This window comes from Cherax quadricarinatus, chromosome 5, assembly GCF_038502225.1.
Source record: "Cherax quadricarinatus isolate ZL_2023a chromosome 5, ASM3850222v1, whole genome shotgun sequence".
Classification (NCBI taxonomy): Eukaryota; Metazoa; Arthropoda; class Malacostraca; order Decapoda; family Parastacidae; genus Cherax; species Cherax quadricarinatus.
In genome coordinates, this window is record NC_091296.1 from 64,529,614 (window position 1) to 64,547,998 (window position 18,385).

The following is an 18,385-nucleotide window of genomic DNA, read 5'->3' on the forward strand; positions in this document are numbered from 1 at the left end:
GGCTAACACACCGTGGCTAACACACCGTGGCTAACACACTGTGGCTAACACACTGTGGCTAACACACTGTGGCTAACACACTGTGGCTAACACACTGTGGCTAACACACTGTGGCTAACACACTGTGGCTAACACACTGTGGCTAAGAGACTGTGGCTAACACACTGTGGCTAACACACTGTGGCTAACACACTGTGGCTAACACACTGTGGCTAACACACTGTGGCTAACACACTGTGGCTAACACACTGTGGCTAACACACTGTGGCTAAGAGACTGTGGCTAACACACTGTGGCTAAGAGACTGTGGCTAACACACTGTGGCTAAGAGACTGTGGCTAACACACTGTGGCTAAGAGACTGTGGCTAACACACCGTGGCTAACACACTGTGGCTAAGACACCGTGGCTAAGACACTGTGGCTAAGACACTGTGGCTAACACACTGTGGCTAAGACACTGTGGCTAACACACTGTGGCTAAGACACTGTGGCTAAGACACCGTGGCTAAGACACCGTGGCTAAGACACTGTGGCTAACACACTGTGGCTAAGACACTGTGGCTAACACACTGTGGCTAAGAGACTGTGGCTAACACACCGTGGCTAACACACTGTGGCTAAGACACCGTGGCTAAGACACTGTGGCTAACACACTGTGGCTAAGACACTGTGGCTAAGACACTGTGGCTAAGACACTGTGGCTAAGACACTGTGGCTAAGACACCGTGGCTAAGACACCGTGGCTAAGACACCGTGGCTAAGACACCGTGGCTAAGACACCGTGGCTAAGACACCGTGGCTAAGACACCGTGGCTAAGACACCGTGGCTAAGACACCGTGGCTAAGACACTGTGGCTAAGACACTGTGGCTAAGACACAGTGGCTAAGACACCGTGGCTAAGACACAGTGGCTAAGACACCGTGGCTAAGACACCGTGGCTAAGACACCGTGGCTAAGACACTGTGGCTAAGACACCGTGGCTAAGACACCGTGGCTAAGACACCGTGGCTAAGACACCGTGGCTAAGACACCGTGGCTAAGACACCGTGGCTAAGACACCGTGGCTAAGACACCGTGGCTAAGACACTGTGGCTAAGACACCGTGGCTAAGACACCGTGGCTAAGACACCGTGGCTAAGACACCGTGGCTAAGACACTGTGGCTAAGACACTGTGGCTAAGACACTGTGGCTAAGACACCGTGGCTAAGACACCGTGGCTAAGACACCGTGGCTAAGACACCGTGGCTAAGACACCGTGGCTAAGACACCGTGGCTAAGACACCGTGGCTAAGACACCGTGGCTAAGACACCGTGGCTAAGACACCGTGGCTAAGACACCGTGGCTAAGACACCGTGGCTAAGACACCGTGGCTAAGACACCGTGGCTAAGACACCGTGGCTAAGACACCGTGGCTAAGACACCGTGGCTAAGACACCGTGGCTAAGACACCGTGGCTAAGACACCGTGGCTAAGACACCGTGGCTAAGACACCGTGGCTAAGACACCGTGGCTAAGACACCGTGGCTAAGACACCGTGGCTAAGACACCGTGGCTAAGACACCGTGGCTAAGACACCGTGGCTAAGACACCGTGGCTAAGACACCGTGGCTAAGACACCGTGGCTAAGACACCGTGGCTAAGACACCGTGGCTAAGACACCGTGGCTAAGACACCGTGGCTAAGACACCGTGGCTAAGACACCGTGGCTAAGACACTGTGGCTAAGACACCGTGGCTAAGACACTGTGGCTAAGACACCGTGGCTAAGACACTGTGGCTAAGACACCGTGGCTAAGACACCGTGGCTAAGACACTGTGGCTAAGACACCGTGGCTAAGACACTGTGGCTAAGACACCGTGGCTAAGACACTGTGGCTAAGACACCGTGGCTAAGACACTGTGGCTAACACACTGTGGCTAACACACTGTGGCTAACACACTGTGGCTAACACACTGTGGCTAACACACTGTGGCTAACACACTGTGGCTAACACACTGTGGCTAAGAGACTGTGGCTAACACACTGTGGCTAAGAGACTGTGGCTAACACACTGTGGCTAAGAGACTGTGGCTAACACACTGTGGCTAAGAGACTGTGGCTAACACACCGTGGCTAACACACTGTGGCTAAGACACCGTGGCTAAGACACTGTGGCTAACACACTGTGACTAAGACACTGTGGCTAAGACACTGTTGCTAAGACACTGTGGCTAAGACACCGTGGCTAAGACACCGTGGCTAAGACACTGTGGCTAACACACTGTGGCTAAGACACTGTGGCTAACACACTGTGGCTAAGAGACTGTGGCTAACACACCGTGGCTAACACACTGTGGCTAAGACACCGTGGCTAAGACACTGTGGCTAACACACTGTGGCTAAGACACTGTGGCTAAGACACTGTGGCTAAGACACTGTGGCTAAGACACTGTGGCTAAGACACTGTGGCTAAGACACTGTGGCTAAGACACCGTGGCTAAGACACTGTGGCTAAGACACCGTGGCTAAGACACCGTGGCTAAGACACCGTGGCTAAGACACCGTGGCTAAGACACCGTGGCTAAGACACCGTGGCTAAGACACCGTGGCTAAGACACTGTGGCTAAGACACTGTGGCTAAGACACCGTGGCTAAGACACCGTGGCTAAGACACCGTGGCTAAGACACCGTGGCTAAGACACCGTGGCTAAGACACCGTGGCTAAGACACTGTGGCTAAGACACCGTGGCTAAGACACCGTGGCTAAGACACCGTGGCTAAGACACCGTGGCTAAGACACCGTGGCTAAGACACCGTGGCTAAGACACCGTGGCTAAGACACCGTGGCTAAGACACCGTGGCTAAGACACCGTGGCTAAGACACCGTGGCTAAGACACCGTGGCTAAGACACGGTGGCTAAGACACCGTGGCTAAGACACCGTGGCTAAGACACCGTGGCTAAGACACCGTGGCTAAGACACCGTGGCTAAGACACCGTGGCTAAGACACCGTGGCTAAGACACCGTGGCTAAGACACTGTGGCTAAGACACCGTGGCTAAGACACTGTGGCTAAGACACTGTGGCTAAGACACCGTGGCTAAGACACCGTGGCTAAGACACCGTGGCTAAGACACCGTGGCTAAGACACTGTGGCTAAGACACTGTGGCTAAGACACTGTGGCTAAGACACCGTGGCTAAGACACCGTGGCTAAGACACTGTGGCTAAGACACCGTGGCTAAGACACCGTGGCTAAGACACCGTGGCTAAGACACCGTGGCTAAGACACCGTGGCTAAGACACTGTGGCTAAGACACTGTGGCTAAGACACTGTGGCTAAGACACCGTGGCTAAGACACCGTGGCTAAGACACCGTGGCTAAGACACTGTGGCTAAGACACCGTGGCTAAGACACCGTGGCTAAGACACCGTGGCTAAGACACCGTGGCTAAGACACCGTGGCTAAGACACCGTGGCTAAGACACCGTGGCTAAGACACCGTGGCTAAGACACCGTGGCTAAGACACCGTGGCTAAGACACCGTGGCTAAGACACCGTGGCTAAGACACCGTGGCTAAGACACCGTGGCTAAGACACCGTGGCTAAGACACCGTGGCTAAGACACCGTGGCTAAGACACCGTGGCTAAGACACCGTGGCTAAGACACCGTGGCTAAGACACTGTGGCTAAGACACTGTGGCTAAGACACTGTGGCTAAGACACTGTGGCTAAGACACTGTGGCTAAGACACTGTGGCTAAGACACTGTGGCTAAGACACCGTGGCTAAGACAGTCGGATATGTCTCAGACACGATATTTAACAAGTATTTATATGACTGTATTGTGACGCACTGTATTATAGTTACTAATTGTCGAAGTCATTTGTCGATAGATACTTGGCCTGGGTGGAATATATTTTTTTGTATGTGTGCGGTTTTTTTTTGTTTGTTTATGTGTGTAGATGAGTTAGGTACCAGTTATCAAAGGCACTTGTTATAGATACTTGGCCTGTTGTGCATTAGAATGTGTGTTAGTTAATTGGTTACCATTTTGTCCTAAGTACATGTCGATTAGACACTAGGCCTGTTATATACGCGTACGTGTGTGTGTGTGTGTGTGTGTGTGTGTGTGTGTATGTGTGTAGTAGTAGTTGCCAGTTGCCAAAGGCACTTGTTGATAGACACGATCTGTGTGTTGATGTGGTGTGTCAAGATTTAATCTGTGTTAATAAGCCACAATCTAGCTTAACCAAACCCAGTGTAACCTTACAACGTCGGTCGAGAAATTTGCTAAGAAAAACGGTATGTAAGAAATACGTAGGGTTCAGGAGGACACGTTAACAGCTGAAACTGGGGTAGAAAAGTGCAGGGCTCTCTCCTAATTCTACTTCTTCCTGCTCACACAGACGGCACGAGTCAGTGTTTAAGCACTATCATGCACGGAAACTTGGTAGAAAAGCTCTGAGAGAGCCAAAAAGAAATAAGAAAACTTCAGGAGACTTCTTTCAATGTATTCCATAAAGAGGAAATAAAATTTCTGCGTTGTAGATGGCGTCCAGTGTTGGTAACTCAGGCTTTCATCTCATTAACACAGGACAAGAGCAAGGAAAAAATGAGGAGGAAAGAGAGGAAATGGAGAAAGAGGGAGGAGATAGGCTGAGGGGGATGGTGTAAGAGGCAGATGGACGGTGCACGAGGAAACGGTTGGATCCCACTTTGCAACCAAGACGAAGACGATTGGATCCGACTTTATGTTCTTGACGCTCCAGGAGCCCTTGAAAGCGTTTCTGGTATTTATTGTTAGTGGCTGAACAGAATCCAGGTAATGCAAGTCTCTGACATTATTGCGTTTTATGAAGGCTTTGCCCTCAAAAAACCAGGATATTTTATCCGGCTTGTATTCCCAGTGTTATTATTCAATGAATGTAAAGGAACTTTACAAAATAAATAACTACCATTTAGTAACCATATTTTTACCTTACAATAACAAATTAATTGCAATCTCCGTTAATATGGTTTAATATTTTAAAAGAGCTTCAAGTATCAAGTAAAGTTATATATACACTGTTGTCTTGTAAGGAGAATATTACGAAAACTTCAGACAACTGTGAAAACTACACAAATTGCCTGTCAGTACCTGACCAGCCGGGCTGTGGCTCCTTTGTTGGTTTGCGTGCGACCAGCAGTAACAGCCTGGTGGATAAAGGCCTGATCTACCGCGAGGCCTGGTCATGGACCGGGGCGTGGGGGCGTTGACCCCCGGAACATCATACAGGTAGACTCCAGGTATGGTGTTAGTCTGTGAAGACCTTCATGTACCAGCTGGTTTATTAGTTGTCATTTGTTTAAGGAACTTGTACGTCGGTGTGTGTGTGTGTGTGTGTGTGTGTGTGTGTGTGTGTGTGTGTGTGTGTGCTCACCTAGTTGTACTCACGTAGTTGTACTCACGTAGTTGAGGTTGCAGGGGTCGAGTCCAAGCTCCTGGCCCCGCCTCTTCACTGGTCGCTACAAGGTCACTCTCCCTGAACCGTGAGCTTTATCATACCTCTGCTTAAAGCTATGTATGGATCCTGCCTCCACTACATCGCTTCCCAAACTATTCCACTTCCTGACTACTCTGCGGCTGAAGAAATACTTCCTAACATCCCTGTGATTCATCTGTGTCTTTAACTTCCAACTGTGTCCCCTTGTTGCTGTGTCCCATCTCTGGAAGATCCTGTCTTTGTCCACCTTGTCAATTCCTCTCAGTATTTTGTATGTCGTTATCATGTCCCCCCTATCTCTCCTGTCCTCCAGTGTCGTCAGGTTGATTTCCCTTAACCTCTCCTCGTAGGACATACCTCTTAGCTCTGGGACTAGTCTTGTTGCAAACCTTTGCACTTTCTCTAGTTTCTTTACGTGCTTGGCTAGGTGTGGGTTCCAAACTGGTGCCGCATACTTCAATATGGGCCTAACGTACACGGTGTACAGGGTCCTGAACGATTCCTTATTAAGATGTCGGAATGCTGTTCTGAGGTTTGCTAGGCGCCCATATGCTGCAGCAGTTATTTGGTTGATGTGCGCTTCAGGAGATGTGTCTGGTGTTATACTTACCCCAAGATCATTTTCCTTGAGTGAGGTTTGTAGTCTCTGGCCCCCTAGACTGTACTCCGTCTGTGGTCTTCTTTGCCCTTCCCTAATCTTCATGACTTTGCACGTGGTGGGGTTGAACTCCAGGAGCCAATTGCTGGACCAGGTCTGCAGCCTGTCCAGATCCCTCTGTAGTTCTGCCTGATCTTCGATCGAATGAATTCTTCTCATCAACTTCACGTCATCTGCAAACAGGGACACTTCGGAGTCTATTCCTTCCGTCATGTTGTTCACAAATACCATAAACAGCACTGGTCCTAGGACTGACCACTGTGGGACCCCGCTGGTCACAGGTGCCCACTCTGACACCTCGCCACGTACCATGACTCGCTGCTGTCTTCCTGACAAGTATTCCCTGATCCATTGTAGTGCCTTCCCTGTTAAACCTGCTTAGTCCTCCAGTTTTTACACTAATCTCTTGTGTGGAACTGTGTCAAATGCCTTCTTGCGGTCCAAGAAAATGCAATCCACCCACCCCTCTCTCTCTTGTCATACTGCTGTCACCATGTCGTAGAACTCCAGTAGGTTTGTGACACAGGATTTCACATCCCTGAAACCATGTTGGCTGCTGTTGATGAGATCATTCCTTTCTAGGTGTTCCACCACTCTTCTCCTGATAATCTTCTCCATGACTTTGCATACTTTACATGTCAGTGACACTGGTCTGTAGTTTAGTGCTTCATGTCTGTCTCCTTTTTTAAAGATTGGGACTCCATTTGCTGTCTTCCATACCTCAGGCAATCTCCGTGTTTCGATAGATGTATTGAATATTCTTGTTAGGGGTACACATAGTGCCTCTGCTCCCTCTCTCATGACCCATGGAGAGATGTTATCAGGCCCCATTGCCTTTGAGGTATCTAGCTCATTCAGAAGCCTCTTCACTTCTTCCTCGGTTGTGTGTACTGTGTCCAGCACATGGTGGTGTACCCCACCTCTCCGTCTTTCTGGAGTCCCTTCTGTCTCCTCTGTGAACACATCTTTGAATCTCTTGTTGAGTTCCTCACATACTTCACGGTCATTTCTTGTTGTCTCTCCTCCTTCCTTCCTTAGCCTGATTACCTGGTCCTTGACTGTTGTTTTCCTCCTGATGTGGCTGTATAACAGCTTCGGGTCAGATTTGGCTTTCGCTGCTATGTCGTTTTCATATTGTCCCGGTAACCTCCAGGGCCTCCCTTCTTATCTGTGCATATTCATTTCTGGCTGTACGACTGCTCTCCTTATTCTCCTGGGTCATTTGCCTTCTATATTTCTTCCATTCCCTAGCACACTTGGTTTTTGCCTCCCTGCACCTTTGGGTGAACCATGGGCTCATCCTGGCTTTTTCATTATTCCTGTTACCCTTGGGTACAAACCTCTCCTCCGCCTCCTTGCACATTGTTGCTACATATTCCATCATCTCATTAACTGGCTTCCCTGCCAGTTCTCTGTCCCATTGAACCCAGTTCAGGAAGTTCCTCATTCCTGTGTAGTCCCCTTTCTTGTAGTTTTGCTTCATTCGTCCTGGCCTTCCTGCTTCCCCCTCCACTTGTAGCCCTACTGTGTATTCGAAGCTTGAAACCACATGATCACTGGCCCCAAGGGGTCTTTCGTATGTGATGTCCTCGATATCTGCACTACTCAAGGTGTGTGTGTGTGTGTGTGTGTGTGTGTGTGTGTGTGTACACTACCAGTAAGGGAGTGTCAAAGTAAAGGTATCGGTGACGGTATCAGTGACGGTGACGGTATTAGTGACGGCGACGGCATCAGTGACGGTGACGGTATCGGCCTAAAACTGAATATGGTGATGGGCACTGGCAAAAAAAAAATATCATCCCAGAATTGGTGTTCACTGCACATGGGAATCCTTTTAGTCAGAATCCGGGTGAAATGGACGAACGGATGTGCTACCTTCCTGCTTCCCTTATCCCCTCTGACGCACACTACCCAGTAATACCCAATGATACCATATAATACCCGGACATACCCAGCCAGACATGCGAAATATCATTTACGCTCGTGCGGATGAGGGGCCCGACGCATATTTAAAGTTTAGCGAAGATGCTGACAAAATTTAGGTATATATATATATATATATATATATATATATATATATATATATATATATATATATATATATATATATATATATATATATATATATATATATATATATATATATATATATATATATATATATATAAAGGGAGGTACTACCTCTGGAACTGGACTGGGGACTCTCATCTTCAGAGAAAAGAATAAACTTACATCAGGGAAAACTCGAGGTTCTCCCCGGAGCTGTTTGAATATTTTCTTCTCCTACCACCCCGTGTATTCTACGTGGACTTTATTTAAAGACAAAATACATTGACAAAAATACAGTGGGGAATAGAATAATATAAATAACATCTCAGAGCTACAGCTCGAATACTTCGTCCAGCTCCCCGACGGTGGGCTGCGTGCCCAGAATGCTGCAGGCATTTCCCCCTTTAGATCCCAACACTGAGTCTTTGAAAGAGGAAGCTGGCCACTCTGTTATCTTTAGTTTCTGTGACGAACTTTTCATCCAGCTTTTTGAGGAACTTGAGAGCATACTTGCCCCATGCTCCATGGGTCTCTGGCCCTGCTGGGATGAATTTATAGCATGGGGGCAGGTATTCATATTTGCGGATCACAGGTATTCATATTTGCGGATCTTCTGGATGTCCCTGTAGCTGGCGGCTCCACCCCCTTTCAGCTTCTGAATATGGCAAATAGGTGTTCACCAAAGTGGCGGCATTGGTGTAGTCCCAGGCAATCTGCTTACCGTCCTTCCAGGGTAGCATAATGACTCCATCAGGACACTTTTGACTTCCGTCAGACCTCTGGACTTGGGGTTCCCGCTGAGCTGGGCAACGGGCTGTGGCGAGACTTCTCTTTATGATGTCGCTGACCTCCTCATGTCTAGCATACTTCCTTTCTGATGTATGATACACGAGACCATAAAGTACAAATTGATCAGCCGATGCCCTGCCGTAAATACACATATGTTCGGTGAGTATGGGAGTGGCTAGGCGAAGAGCAACACCAATCCAATATATATATATATATATATATATATATATATATATATATATATATATATAATATATATATATATATATATATATATATATATATATATATATATATATGTATATATATATATATATATCCTAGGTAGTAGGTTGGTAGACAGCAACCGCCCAGGGAGGTACTACCGTCCTGCCAAGTGAGTGTAAAACTGAAGCCTGTAATTGTTTTACACGATGGTAAGATTGCTGGTGTCTTTTTTTTATCTGTCTCATACACATGCAAGATTTCAGGTATGTCTTGCTACTTCTACTTACACTTAGGTCACACTTCACATACATGTACAAGCATATATATACACACCCCTTTGGGTTTTCTTCTATTTTCTTTCTAGTTCTTGTTCTTGTTTATTTCCTCTTACCTCCATGGGGAAGTGGAACAGAATTCTTCCTCCGTAAGCCATGCGTGTTGTAAGAGGCGACTAAAATGCCGGGAGCAAGGAGCTAGTAACCCCTTCTCCTGTATATATTACTAAATGTAAAAGGAGAAACTTTCGTTTTTCCTTTTGGGCCACCCCGCCTCGGTGGGATACGGCCGGTGTGTTGAAAGAAAGATATCTATATATATATATATATATATATATATATATATTTATATATATATATATATATATATATATATTATAATATATATATATATATATATATATATATATATATATATATATATATATATATATATATATATATATATATATATATATATATATATATATATATAATGTCGTGCCGAATAGGCAGAATTTGCGATCTTGGCTTAAATAGCAACGCTCATCTTGCCATATAGGACAAGTGAAAATTTGTGTATGTAATAATTTCGCCAAAATCATTCTGAACCTAAGGAAAAGAATATATTTCACTATGTTTGTTTAGTATTAAATTACTGTAGACAAATCTAAAATATATTTAGTTGAGTTAGGCTAAAATAAATTGCTCTTGTTATAATAAGGTTAGGTAAGTTTTCTAAGATTCTTTTGGTGCAAAATTAAAAATTTTTACATTAACATTAATGAAAAAAATATATCTTTAAACGTATAAGAGAAAATTTCAGAAAGGCCTTAATTTTAAATGAGTTCTTGCTAATTGACCAGTTTTACATATTCGGCACTACATACATACATACATATATATATATAATATATATATATATATATATATATATATATATATATATATATATATATATATATATATATATATATATATATATATATATATATATATATATATATATTTTCTTCTTTCAACACACCGGCCGTATCCCACCAAGGCAGGGTGGCCCAAAAAGAAAAACGTAAGTTTCTCTTTTAAATTTAGTAATTTATACGGGAGAAGGGGTTACTAGCCCCTTGCTCCCGGCATTTTAGTCGCCTCTTACAACACGCATGGCTTACGGAGGAAGAATTCTGTTCCACTTCCCCATGGAGATAAGAGGAAATAAACAAGAACAAGAACTAGAAAGAAAATAGAAGAACACCCAGAGGGGTGTGTATATATATGCTTGTACATGCATGTGTAGTGTGACCTAAGTGCAAGTAGAAGTAGCAAGACATACCTGAAATCTTGCATGTTTATGAGACAGACAAAAGACACCAGCAATCCTACCATCATGTAAAACAATTACAGGTTTTCGTTGTACACTCACTTGGCAGGACGGTAGTACCTACCTGGGCGGTTGCTGTCTACCAGCCTACTACCTAGTATATATATATATATATATATATATATATATATATATATATATATATATATATATATATATATATATATATATATATATTTATATGCAATAAGATCACAGTAAACAGGTGATTTCAGAATATGCAAAACAACCACTCTGAAAGAATAAGAAATTCCAAGCGCTTTCGTGACTACTCACATTATCAAGGAACTATGAAAGTAAAGCATCCAAGGAAGCTATATAAGGGGTCTGGCCGGCACCTCACTATCAGATCCCACAACGGTTTAAACACCTGACGCGCGCCGACCCAACTTGGATAGGTCCTTGGCACAACTCACCTCACAAACTATTCTACCCAGAAATAAGAAATTTTAAAGATTATTTGTCCAGTGTATTATTAAATTCTTCCCAAATTCTATTAATTATAAATGGATCTAATTTATATAAACCAAAGGAAATATTCATATTATTGTCAAAACTGCTTTTTATGAAACAAGATTCAATTATATTCCTTTCGACCATGGACTTGCTTGATACTACTTTCTCAACTTTTTGAAAATCAATTGGATGGTTAAAATCTCTTACATGAATAAATAGAGCATTGGAATCTTGTCCAGTTCTAATGCTATATTTATGTTGTTTTAATCTTAGTTCGAGATTTTTACCAGTTTGACCGTAATAAACTTTATCGCAAATTTTACAAGGAATCTTATAGACACATCCATCAGCATTTTGGGGGAAATTCTTTATCAAAAGTTTTTTTTACTGTATCAAGATTTTTGAATACAACTTTAATATTAAAAGTCTTAAGAAGAGAAGGCCTATCAACCAAGTTTTCATGGTAAGGGAGAACCAACATATTTTTATATGAATAAGGCTGGTTGTCCCTTTTTGGATTGTAAAAAGTATTTCTAGCAACTTTAAAAGATTTATCAATTACATTTCTTGGGTATTTTAAATCATTACCTATCTCATAAATTTTGGATATTTCCTCATCTATGAACTCAGGACTACAAATTCGTAAAGCTCTCAAAAACATTGATGAGAAAACAGACAGTTTGACTCTATCTTGATGCGAGGAATAATAGTGGACATAGGAACAGTTATTTGTAGGTTTTCTGTAAATTTTAAATTTGAATTCATTATTACCCTTAATAATTAAAACATCTAGAAAAGGCAATGAGTTATTTTCTTCAAACTCAACAGTAAAGTTTATAGAATGGGCTAAGCTATTTAATTTTCCTAGGAAATGGTGTATATCTACATTTTTGGGCATAAGACACAAAATATCATCAACATATCTGAACCATTTAGCTCTATTAGGGAGGATTGTGTTAAGTAACCTTGTTACATGTATGGACTAATAAAAACACACAAACCAGGGAATCCAGTCAGACCAATTATTAGCTCCATAGGGTCAGTTTCATATAAATTATCCAAATGGCTTGTTGATATTTTGAGCCCTATTGTTGGCAAAATTTCTAACTTTAATGTTAAAAACAACATAGACTTGGTTGATAAATTAAGCTCCTTGACTGACTTAAATGATTTTAACATGGTTAGTTTTGATGTTACTTCCTTGTTTACGAAAGTTCCTGTTGATGATTTATTAAGTTTCTTATCTGAAGAACTCGTTAACTATGATTTACCATTGCCAGTTTCTACTATCATTAAACTTATTAAACTTTGCATTGTTGATGCAAAATTTGTATTTAATGGTAAGTTTTACACTCAGAAGTTTGGTATGGCAATGGGAAATCCTCTTTCACCTGTTCTTAGTAACCTATACATGGAATTTTTTGAAACAAGGTTACTTAACACAATCCTCCCTAATAGAGCTAAATGGTTCAGATATGTTGATGATATTTTGTGTCTTATGCCCAAAAATGTAGATATACACCATTTCCTAGGAAAATTAAATAGCTTAGCCCATTCTATAAACTTTACTGTTGAGTTTGAAGAAAATAACTCATTGCCTTTTCTAGATGTTTTAATTATTAAGGGTAATAATGAATTCAAATTTAAAATTTACAGAAAACCTACAAATAACTGTTCCTATGTCCACTATTATTCCTCGCATCAAGATAGAGTCAAACTGTCTGTTTTCTCATCAATGTTTTTGAGAGCTTTACGAATTTGTAGTCCTGAGTTCATAGATGAGGAAATATCCAAAATTTATGAAATAGGTAATGATTTAAAATACCCAAGAAATGTAATTGATAAATCTTTTAAAGTTGCTAGAAATACTTTTTACAATCCAAAAAGGGACAACCAGCCTTATTCATATAAAAATATGTTGGTTCTCCCTTACCATGAAAACTTGGTTGATATGCCTTCTCTTCTTAAGACTTTTAATATTAAAGTTGTATTCAAAAATCTTGATACAGTAAAAAAACTTTTGATAAAGAATTCCCCCCAAAATGCTGATGGATGTGTCTATAAGATTCCTTGTAAAATTTGCGATAAAGTTTATTACGGTCAAACTGGTAAAAATCTCGAACTAAGATTAAAACAACATAAATATAGCATTAGAACTGGACAAGATTCCAATGCTCTATTTATTCATGTAAGAGATTTTAACCATCCAATTGATTTTCAAAAAGTTGAGAAAGTAGTATCAAGCAAGTCCATGGTCGACAGGAATATAATTGAATCTTGTTTCATAAAAAGCAGTTTTGACAATAATATGAATATTTCCTTTGGTTTATATAAATTAGATCCATTTATAATTAATAGAATTTGGGAAGAATTTAATAATACACTGGACAAATAATCTTTAAAATTTCTTATTTCTTGGGTAGAATAGTTTGTGAGGTGAGTTGTGCCAAGGACCTATCCAAGTTGGGTCGGCGCGCGTCAGGTGTTTAAACCGTTGTGGGATCTGATAGTGAGGTGCCGGCCAGACCCCTTATATAGCTTCCTTGGATGCTTTACTTTCATAGTTCCTTGATAATGTGAGTAGTCACGAAAGCGCTTGGAATTTCTTATTCTTTCAGAGTGGTTGTTTTGCATATATATATATATATATATATATATATATATATATATATATATATATATATATATAATTGAGATTTTAGTATATATTGAAGTGTTCGTGTGCATTAAAGTATAGATGATGGTGTATTTTTAAACTTTTCACACTGCTCTTTTCTGAAGAAATTGTCCCTTGAACTGATGTCAAACTTTCGCGACTTGTGTGGCTATTGAAAGCACGTTCAAGTTTTTTAACTCTGTAGTGTAGTCCAAAAGGAAGATTGCGAGAGAGAGAGAGAGAGAGAGAGAGAGAGAGAGAGAGAGAGAGAGAGAGAGAGAGAGAGTCTGGAACATGTTCGTGTACAGCATACAGACATCAACAAAATAGCCAGTTGACCAAATGAAATCGCTGGCCCATAGATGGCTCCAGCTTCATCCTGTTCCATACTTGTATGTCTCGTAACATAAAGAGCTATAAAACGAGTTGATGCAGGTAACAGCTCTTAGCCTGAAAATAAAGGCAGGAACCCTTAACCTAACCTTGTAAAACCATGTGTAAAAAATTAGAGACGGAGACAAGAATTGAGGGAGAGCGTGAGAAGGGAGGAATCAAGAAATGAAGTGAGAGGAAAGGAAGAGGGCAGAGAGAGAGAGGGGGGGGGGTAGGAAGGAAAGAGGGACAAGCTAGTGTTTTCTAAGGTTTGAGAAGGATGGCAAGAATGAGGATGGGAGGGACTGGGGCAGGATAGGGCACTAAAAAAAATGTAATTAGACAGGAAAACGGAGATAAGAAAAGTGGTCTCACCACTTTGCTTGGGTTTTAAGGGAAAGGATTTTTGTAACAGTGACTAGTGTCCAGTTCAGCAGGTTTTTAAAAAATGCAGAAATACTGTGGGATCGACCCTGCGTTTCCGTGAATTGGAAAAACAAGCTACCGACTACATCACACTCAGGTAAGAGTACTGATACCATTTGTTCTCCAAAAAAAAAAAGGTGGTTGTGGACCCAAGATGTTGGCTCGTTAAGTGATAAAATCCGATCTAATTGTAGACGGTTTGCTGATGGAATGTCCTGGGTAGAACAAGTAGAAAGGCGGTGTTGTAGGTGGTGGTGTTGTAGGTGGTGGTGTTGTAAGAGGTGTCTTATGGTGTTGTTGGAGGTGGTAGTGGTGTAGTTAAAGGGTGTTGGTGGAAGGTGTTGTTTACCTGGAGTTTACCTGGAGAGAGTTCCGGGGGTCAACGCCCCCGCGGCCCGGTCTGTGACCAGGCCTCCTGGTGGATCAGAGCCTGATCAACCAGGCTGTTGCTGCTGGCTGCACGCAAACCAACGTACGAGCCACAGCCCGGCTGGTCAGGAACCGACTTTAGGTGCTTGTCCAGTGCTAGCTTGAAGACTGCCAGGGGTCTGTTGGTAATCCCCCTTATGTATGCTGGGAGGCAGTTGAACAGTCTCGGGCCCCTGACACTTATTGTATGGTCTCTTAACGTGCTAGTAACACCCCTGCTTTTCATTGGGGTGATGTTGCATCGTCTGCCAAGTCTTTTGCTTTCGTAGTGAGTGATTTTCGTGTGCAAGTTCGGTACTAGTCCCTCTAGGATTTTCCAGGTGTATATAATCATGTATCTCTCCCGCCTGCGTTCCAGGGAATACAGTTTTAGGAACTTCAAGCGCTCCCAGTAATTGAAGTGTTTTATCTCCGTTATGCGCGCCGTGAAGGTTCTCTGTACATTTTCTAGGTCAGCAATTTCACCTGCCTTGAAAGGTGCTGTTAGTGTGCAGCAATATTCCAGCCTAGATAGAACAAGTGATCTGAAGAGTGTCATCATGGGCTTGGCCTCCCTAGTTTTGAAGGTTCTCATTATCCATCCTGTCATTTTTCTAGCAGATGCGATTGATACAATGTTATGGTCCTTGAAGGTGAGATCCTCCGACATGATCACTCCCAGGTCTTTGACGTTGGTGTTTCGCTCTATTTTGTGGCTAGAATTTGTTTTGTACTCTGATGAAGATTTAATTTCCTCGTGTTTACCATATCTGAGTAATTGAAATTTCTCATCGTTGAACTTCATATTGTTTTCTGCAGCCCACTGAAAGATTCGGTTGATGTCCGCCTGGAGCCTTGCAGTGTCTGCAATGGAAGACACTGTCATGCAGATTCGGGTGTCATCTGCTAAGGAAGACACGGTGCTGTGGCTGACATCCTTGTCTATGTCGGATATGAGGATGAGGAACAAGATGGGAGCGAGTACTGTGCCTTGTGGAACAGAGCTTTTCACCGTAGCTGCCTCGGACTTTACTCTGTTGACGACTACTCTGTGTTCTGTTAGTGAGGAAATTATAGATCCATCGACCGACTTTTCCTGTTATTCCTTTAGCACGCATTTTGTGCGCTATTACGCCATGGTCACACTTGTCGAAGGCTTTTGCAAAGTCTGTATATATTACATCTGCATTCTTTTTATCTTCTAGTGCATTTAGGACCTTGTCGTAGTGATCCAATAGTTGAGACAGACAGGAGCGACCTGTTCTAAACCCATGTTGCCCTGGGTTGTGTAACTGATGGGTTTCTAGATGGGTGGTGATCTTGCTTCTTAGGACCCTTTCAAAGATTTTTATGATATCAGATGTTAGTGCTATCGGTCTGTAGTTCTTTGCTGTTGCTTTACTGCCCCCTTTGTGGAGTGGGGCTATGTCTGTTGTTTTTAGTAACTGTGGGACGACCCCCGTGTCCATGCTCCCTCTCCATAGGATGGAAAAGGCTCGTGATAGGGGCTTCTTGCAGTTCTTGATGAACACGGAGTTCCATGAGTCTGGCCCTGGGGCAGAGTGCATGGGCATGTCATTTATCGCCTGTTCGAAGTCATTTGGCGTCAGGATAACATCGGATAGGCTTGTGTTAACCAAATTTTGTGGCTCTCTTACAAAAAAATCATTTTGATCTTCGACTCTCAGTCTGGTTAGCGGCTTGCTAAAAACTGAGTCATATTGGGACTTGAGTAGCTCACTCATTTCCTTGCTGTCATGTGTGTAGGACCCATCTTGTTTAAGTAGGGGCCCAATACTGGACGTTGTTCTCGACTTTGATTTGGCATAGGAGAAGAAATACTTTGGGTTTCTTTCGATTTCATTTATGGCTTTTAGTTCTTCCCGCGATTCCTGACTCCTATAAGATTCCTTTAGCTTGAGTTCGATGCTTGCTATTTCTCTGACCAGTGTCTCCCTACGCATTTCAAATATATTGACCTCTTTTAGCCGCTCTGTTATTCTTTTCCGTCGCCTGTAAAGGGAGCGCCTGTCTCTTTCTATTTTACATCTACTCCTCCTTTTTCTTAGAGGAATAAGCCTTGTGCATACATCGAGTGCCACCAAGTTAATCTGTTCTAGGCATAAGTTGGGGTCTGTGTTGCTTAGTATATCTTCCCAGCTTATATCGGTTAGGACTTGGTTTACTTGGTCCCACTTTGTTTTTGTTATTGAAGTTGAATTTGGTGAATGCTCCCTCGTGACTGGTCTCATTATGTCGGTCTGGGGCTCCACACATACATGTCTGAACCTCAGTTATGTTGTGATCTGAGTATATTGTTTTTGATATGGTGACATTTATCAGATTATCATTGTTAGTGAAGATGAGGTCTAGTGTATTCTCCAGTCTAGTAGGCTCTATTATTTGCTGGTTTAAATTGAATTTTGTGCAGAGATTTAAAAGCTCGTGTGAGTGTGAGTTTTCATCAGAGCTGCCTCCTGGTGTTATTACTGCAACAGTATTATTTGCTATATTCCTCCATTTTAGGTGCCTTAAGTTGAAATCCCCCAGGAGCAAGATGTTGGGTCCAGGAGCTGGAAGATTTTCCAGACAGTGGTCAATTTTTAACAGCTGTTCCTGGAATTGCTGGGATGTTGCATCCGGAGGCTTGTAGACTACCACAATGACTAGGTTTTGGTTCTCGACCTTTACTTCTAAAACTTCCACTACATCATTTGAGGCATTTAGCAGTTCTGTGCAAACAAGTGACTCTGCAATGTACAGGCTTTGGTTTTTGGCTTTGGTTTTGGTGGCGTAACTGAAGAGGTAGTGAAGGGTGCTGGTGGAATGTGTTGTTGGTTGTAGCTGTTATGGTAGTGGTGATGCAGGTGGTGTAATTGTACAAGGTGTTGTGGTGGTGATGGTGGGAGGTGTTGATGGTGATGGAGGAGAGGGGTAGAGGAAGGTGTTATGGTGGTGATGAAGGATGTTGATGGTCTTGTTGATGGTGTAACTGTGGTCCAGGACCTCAAGTAAACAACGTCATGGTCTCTGGTCCTGGACCTCAAGTAAACAACACAGTGGTCTGTGGTCCAGGACTTCAAAGTTGTGGTCTGTAGTCCAAGACTTCAAGTAAACAACGTCGTGGTCTTTGTTTACTTGTGATCCAGAACCTCAAGTAAACAAAGTCGTGGTCTGTGGTCTAATGGCTCAAATAATTCCGTGAAAAATCTAAGTAAATTTGTCCCAGACAAAAACGATGATTAGTAATAATGAAGAAAATCATC

General features: G+C 42.7%; 1 protein-coding gene across 4 annotated transcripts in view; it reads right to left on the minus strand.

Moving 5' to 3' along the window:
* Positions 1-18,385, minus strand: part of LOC138855208 (uncharacterized) — a 279,887-nt gene that overhangs the window by 259,221 nt on the left and 2,281 nt on the right. The window lies entirely within an intron of this gene.